We start from the raw sequence: 7,686 nt of genomic DNA, 5'->3' as shown, positions 1-7,686 counted from the left end.
ACGTACGGGCCGGGGCGGCGACGATGGGGACGGGGCGAAGATGACGGGGACGGGGACGACGCGGGACGGGCCGGGACGGGCCAGCGGTGACGACGGGGACGACGGGGACGGGGACGATGGGGCGGCGACGACGGGGACGGGGCAGCGACGGGGGCGGCGACGAGGGATATGGAGACGGGGGCGGCAGGCGACGGGGCAGAGGAGAAGAAGCAGATGAGAAACTGAAATTTTTGAAGTGTTTAGTTATATAGGATGGATCTTTAGTACCGATTGGAGCCACCAACCGGTTCTAAAGGCCTGTTTTGGCTAGGCCAGGCGGCGGGAAGCGCACCCCCTTTAGTACCGGGTGGTGGCTCCAGACAGTACTAAAGGCCCCCCCTTTAGTACCGGTTGGTGCCACCACCCGGTACTAAAGGGGGTGCACTGGCGCAGGTGCGGTGCGGCAAGTTTAGTCCCACCTCGCTAGCTGAGGGGCGTCCGCACTGGTTTATAACCCCCCGTGCGGTAGCTCTCTCGAGCTCCTCTCCAAAGCAGGCCTACTGGGCCTATATGTTCTGTGCTGCCCTGTGGGCCTACTGGGCCTTTGCGGGCCTGCATCCTGGCCCAACAACAGGTTGGGTTTCTAGTTGTATGCAGGCCGCTCTGGCCCAGTAGGCGGGCTTTTTATTTTTTTGCTTTATTTATTTTTGAGTTGTTTTTTTGTGTATTTAGAGTTTCTTTGTGAATATTTTTGCTTTAGGTACAAAAAATTACAAACTTTCTGTTAGTGCCCGTAGTTTTCAAATTTGAATAGTTTAAATTTTGAATTATTTGAAATTAGTGTGAATCACTAGTTTGTGAATAACTTAACTTTAAAAATCAGTAAAGGCATGAAAGAATTTGTTTGCACATAAAATTTCTTCGCGTTTCAAATGCCAAAACACATAACTACCCTAACTATTACAGAGATTCCCTCCTGGGTGTGAAACACAGAAGAAAGTGATGATAGTGAAGCCGATCACATCCCAGATCTTTGGGTGTGAAACTTTTTCTTCATGTGTGTCCCTTTGCGCCGTAACCATGGAAAATCTTCATCATTTAACGGGATGCTCGGGTCAATATTCACTGTGAATGGAGCAATTTCATCAAACTTTTCATAATCTTCTCACATGTCTGTCTTGTCATCCACTTCCACGATGTTTCTCTTCCCAGAAAGAACTATGTGCCGCTTTGGCTCATTGTACGATGCATTCGCTTCCTTATCTTTTCTTTTTCTCGGCTTGGTAGACATGTCCTTCACATAGAAAACCTATGCCACATCATTGGCTAGGACGAATGGTTCGTCTGCATATGCAAGATTGTTGAGATCCACTGTTGTCATTCCGTACTGCGGGTCTTCCGTTACCCCGCCTCGTGTCATATTGATCCATTTGCACCGAAACAAAGGGACCTTCAAACCACGTCGATAGTCAAGTTCCCATATGTCCTGTATATAACCATAATATGTTTCCTTTCCCGTCTTGGTTTCTGCATCAAAGCGGACACCACTGTTTTGGTTGGTGCTCTTCTTATCTTGGGCGATCGTGTAAAATGTATTTCCATTTATCTCGTATCCTTTAAAAGTCATTATATTCGAAGATGGTAACTGGGACAGCAAGTACATGTCATCTTGAATAGAGGCGTCATGCATGGTACGTGTCTGCAATCAGGTGGCGAAACTCCTGGTTTGTTCACGTGTAATCCAGTCATCAGACCGCTCCGGGTGTTTGGAGCGTAGCAAATTCTTGTGTTCATCCATATACGGAGCCACCAAGGCGGAATTCTATAAAACTGTGTAGTGTGCTTCAGTGAGAGAATGCCCGTCCACACATATTATTTGTTTTCCTCCTAGCGTGCCTTTTCCATCCAGTCTGCCCTTATGCCGCGATTCAGGAACACCAATCGGCTTAAGATCAGGAATAAAGTCAATACAAAACTCAATGACCTCCTCATTTTCATGGCCCTTGGAGATGCTTCCTTCTGGCCTAGCATGGTTATGAACATATTTCTTTAAGACTCCCATGAACCTCTCAAAGGGGAACATATTGTGTAGAAATACAGGACCCAAAACATTAATCTCTTCGCATAGGTGAACTAGGACGTGCGTCATGATGTTGAAGAAGGATGGTGGGAACACCAACTCGAAACTGACAAGACATTGCACCAAATCATTCTCTAACCTTGGTATGATTTCTGGATCGATTACCTTCTGAGCGATTGCATTGACAAATACACATAGCTTCACAATGGTTAATCGAACGTTTTCTGGTAGAAGCCCCCTCAATGCAACCGGAAGCAGTTGCGTCATAATCACGTGGCAGTCATGAGACTTTAGGTTCTGGAACTTTTTCTCTGCCATGTTTATTATTCCCTTTATATTCGACGAGAAGCCAGACGGTACCTTAATACTGAGTAGGCATTCAAAGAAGATTTCCTTCTCTTCTTTGGTAAGAGCGTAGCTTGCATAACCCTGATGTATGCCGTCTTTTTCGTGCATATGTTGCTGGTCCTCCCGTGCCTCAGGTGTATCTTTTGTCTTCCCATACACGCCCAAGAAGCCAAGCAGGGTCACACAAAGATTCTTCATCACATGCATCACGTCGATTGCGGAGCGTACCTCTAGGTCTTTCCAATAGGGCAGGTCCCAAAATATAGATTTCTTCTTCCACATGGGTGCGCGTCCGTCAGCGTCATTCGGAACAGGTTGTCCACCAGGACCCTTTCCAAAGACCACCTTCAAATCCTTGACCATATCATGTACATCAGCACCAATACGGTGGCGAGGCTTCATCCGGTGATCCACCTCACATTTGAAATGCTTGCCTTTCTTTCTTACGGGATGCCTGCTCGGAAGAAATCGACGATGTCCCAGGTACACATTCTTCTTACAATTAGCCAAATATATATTGTCAGTATCGTCCAAACAGTGCGTGCATGCGCGGTATCCCTTGTTTGTCTATCCTGAAAGGTTACTAAGAGCAGGCCAATCATTGATGGTCATGAACAGCAACGCCTTTAGGTCAAATTCTTCCCCCATGTGCTCATCCCACGCACGTACACCTGTTCCATTCCACAGATGTAAGAGTTCTTCAACTAATGGCCTTAGGTACACATCAATGTCGTTGCCGGGTTGCTTAGGGCCTTGGATGATCACTGGCATCATAATGAACTTCCGCTTCATGCACAACCAAGGAGGAAGGTTATACAAACATAGTCACAGGCCAGGTGCTATGGTTGCTGCTCTGCTCCCCAAAAGGATTAATGCCATCTGCGCTTAGACCAAACCATACGTTCCTTGCATCATCTGCAAACTCCTTCCCGTACTTTCTTTTGATTTTTCTCCACTGCGACCCGTCAGCGGGTACTCTCAATTTTCTGTCTTTCTTACGGTCTTCTCTGTGCCATCGCATTGCCTTGGCATGCTCTTTGTTTTGGAACAAACGTTTCAACCGTGGTATTATAGGAGCATACCACATCACCTTGGCAGGAATCTTCTTCCTGGGGCGCTCGCCCTCGACATCACCAGGGTCATCGCGGCTGATCTTATAGCGCAATGTACCGCATACCGGGAAAGCGTTCAAATCCTCGTACTCACCGCAGTAGAGGATGCAATCATTAGGGCATGCATGTATCTTATGCACCTCTAACCCTAGAGGGAAGACAGCCTTCTTTGCTTCGTACGTACTCTCGGGCAATTCGTTGTCCTTTGGAAGCATATCCTTTATCATTACCAGCAACTTTCCAAATCCCTTGTCAGATACACCATTCTCTGCCTTCCATTGCAGCAATTCTAGTGTGGTGCCCAGCTTTTTCTAGTCACCTACGCAATTCGGGTACAAGAATTTTTTGTGATCCTCTAACATGCGCTGCAACTTCTTCCTCTCCAAATCACTTGCGCAGTTTCTCTTTGCATCGGCAATGGCCTGACCTAGATCATCAACGGGCTCATCCGATGCCTCTTCTTTAGCTTCTTCCCGCATTGCCGGCTCAGCTTCTTCCCGCATTACCGGCTCAGTTTCTTTCCTCATTGTTGTATCATCGTATTCAGGGAACGCATGGCCAGGATAGTTGTCGTCGTCCTCTTCTTCTTCATTGTCTTCCATCATAACCCCTCTTTCTCCATGCTTGGTCCAAATATTATAGTGGGGCATGAAACCGGACTCAAACAGGTGGACGTGAATGGTTCTTGACGTAGAGTAATTGTGGCCATTCTTACAGCCAGCACATGGACAAGGCATAAAACCATCCGCTCGCTTGTTTTCCTCAGCCACAAGCAGAAAAGTACGCACGCCATTAATGAACTCGGGAGAGCATCGGTCATCGTACATCCATTGCCGGCTCATCTTCAATACACAGCACCGAAAACATCAAATTAATACAATACATAAAGTTCATACATAAAGATCATACAACACTTAAATGCAACAAACAAATAATTCTCTAGCTAAAGAATTTAAATGCAACAACAAATGCGATCAAGATCGCAACTAAGGTAACAATTGATCCAACAGCATAATGATACCAAGCCTCACTATGGATGGCATATTTTCTAATCTTTCTAATCTTCAAGCGCATTTTCTCCATCTTAATCTTGTGATCATCGACGACATCGGCAACATGCAACTCCAATTCCATCTTCTCCCCCTCAATTCTTTTCAATTTTTCCTTCAAATCCTCGTTTTCTCTTTCAACTAAATTTAACCTCTCGACAATAGGGTCGGTTGGAATTTCCGGTTCAACTACCTCCTACATACAAATATCTATGTCAACTTGATGGGCATAATTTGTCATAAACACAAAATGCAATGAATAGTTTTAAAAGAGAATATACCACATCCGAATCATAAACCGGACGAGGGCCGATGGGGACGGATATCAAAACCATGGCACTATGTATAACAAACAGCGTATGGGTAAGATAATTATACGAGTAACTGTATATTCAAATCACACAAACATCATTTTTTTTATATAAAACTTCATGAACAAGAGGCTCACCACAAGGTGGTGCCGGCGACGGGACGTTGCGAGCGATCGACGGTGGTTACGACGGAGATTTAGAAGGTACTAAGTAAACCACACCTACATATGCAAACTAAGTGTTATTTTTGACCTCAAATTGCATATAAATCAAATACTAGCACATATATATAATTCCTCCCAAATTACTAAACTCAAAAATCAATCACTATATAAAGCATTGCACGAGCTAATCTAGCAATGAGAGATGAAAGGAAAAAGATGCTAACCTTTGTGATCATTTGAATGGATGGGGGCCTTCAAATCTTGACAAATTTTGGGCAAAATGTGTGATGAGCTTGAGAGGAAGAGGGAAAAGAACAGAGAGGAGAGGGGAAAGGGGAAGAACAGAGCGAGCTCGGGTGGACGAAGGGTCTATGTAGGACGATCTTTAGTACCGGTTCGTGATACGACCTGGTACTAAAGGTGCTGGGGGGGCCCCAGACTGACAACATCCTGCCACCACTCTAATTAGTACCGGTTCGTGGCACGAACCGGTGCTAAAGGTTTGCCAAACCGGTACTAATGAGAGCGGCCCGGCTAGCCGTTGGAACCGGCACTAATGGACACATTAGTGCCGGCTCAAATTCAAACCGGCACTAATGTGCTTCACGTTTGACCCTTTTTCTGCTAGTGGTCAGTCAACCTAGGGTGTGTTGGACAGACCTCCCTCCCATGACTAGAACTCAACAACAATGTCTATAAGGAACATATATTTGGGACACAGAGAAGTATCTTGCAAGTTTTATTAGGCCTCTTTTAATGCACAAGTACTTAGATGGGAGCTAAGTGCATGAAAGAGTTTAGCAACTAAAGTTCTCGATGCATAGGTTCTTAACTTGTTGTAGCTAAGCTTCTTTTATTTAAATATTTAGCAAGTAAACTCTTGCATGCATAGGATAAGCTTCCTTCATTTAAGTGTTTTACATAGGTCCATGCGCTTGACATTGTTTCTTCATGGGGTCAACAAAGTACTCTTTGTCTGTTTTAATTGCTTTGTCACATTAATTTTTTCCCTATATGGCTGCTTAGCACCTGTACACCGTGAAGCACTAAAAAGCGCCTTATGATCGAGGTCTTGGAGGAAACTTTGCATGGATGTAACAAAACAATCAAGCAATGAAGTAAAAGCTGGCCGGAGCGCATGTGGTGTACGGTGTGTGTATGTCGTCGGGGTTGGGGGAGGATGAAGGAAGCAATTTACACGGAAAAAATTGTACAAATGATAAGCCTCATCAACCCATAGTCACACTACTTTGGAGTCAGTTGAGTATCTTGCAATGGAAAAAACAAGGTTTATTATGATTGTGTTCTTGGAGGAAACTTTACATGTATATAACAAAATAAAACAATACACCCTACAGTTCTAGCCTATGTGAAGTGACCAATTTTTTTTACGAAACGTTCTCACACTTTTAGCCCTAGCCATTATAGCTCGACTCTGAAGCCTTGTTTTCTACAAACCAACTGGGGTGCATCATGCCTTTCCAAATGAACCTGCAATTGCTCCCCACACAAAATACTTTCATAGTCCATTTTTCGGGATCCCCCACCCCGCCACCGCCCGCTTGAGTAGAGGGGAGGTGGATACACAGGTTCGCTGATGAAGTTTGGAGGGGTCCTACCTGCCGCATTCACGAGAGGGAAAGAGAAACCCTTCAGGAGCCTGGGCTAAGGTCACCCGACTGTATGGATTCTGCATGGTCACGTAGGGCGTGCTGGGTAGACGTTCTATTCATAACTATAACTCAACAATGTTATATGTCCAAAACGAGTAAAGGGCATATATTTGGGAGAGAGATAAGTATCGTGTAATGTTTCTTACGACTGAGTTCTTGGAGGAACTTTACACGGATGTAACAAAACAATCAATCAATAAAATGAAAGCCGGAGTGCGTGTTGTTTGGGGTGTGTGTATGTCGTGGGGTGGGGGAGGATGAAGGAAGCAATCTACACGGAAAAATATGATCACAAATGAGAGGCCTCTTCAACCTTACACTTGCAATCTCTTTCCTCTTCCATAAGAAAAGCCCTTTCTCCTCCCGTCGGCGCCGCCGCCGGTCCGCCCCATCTCCGATGGCCTCTGGGCCATGAAGGTGCGGAGGATCTCGCCCCCTCCCCCCCCCCCCTCCCCGTCCGGTGGGAGGGACCCCATCTTCGTTCTTGTTAGATTCAACATCTTGGTTGAGGTTGTGTGGCGGCGGCGATGTCCCTTAGTAGGAATAATGTCTCCCACGCTCTATCCCCATCCCGATGGCACGTCTAGTATCATTGAAGGGCGTGTGGAAGGTGTGTCTCCATCGGATCTCGCAGGATTCGGTGGGTGCTGGTCTCCGGTGGATCTGTTTGGATCCGGTCTTCGTTTGTGTGTTTACAGGTTTGATACTTTTGATCTACGACTTTCTTCATTGACGATGGTTGCTGCTCTGGTGTGGTCCTATGGGGTCTTAGCACAATGACTTTCTGACTGTCTACTACAACGAGGTTTGCCCGGCTCCAGTGAGGGAGGGACGATGATGACGACGCGCCTTCGGCTCGCTCAAGTACTTATAGTCGTCGGTAGGTGGTCCTTATAATTTTTATTATCCATGTTGTTCTATGTACTGTCATAATTAAATATGAATAGAATGGAAGTTTCTGGGGGAGGGG

This window comes from Triticum dicoccoides, chromosome 1A, assembly GCF_002162155.2.
Source record: "Triticum dicoccoides isolate Atlit2015 ecotype Zavitan chromosome 1A, WEW_v2.0, whole genome shotgun sequence".
NCBI lineage: Eukaryota > Viridiplantae > Streptophyta > Magnoliopsida > Poales > Poaceae > Triticum > Triticum dicoccoides.
Note: the sequence above shows the minus strand (reverse complement) of the source record.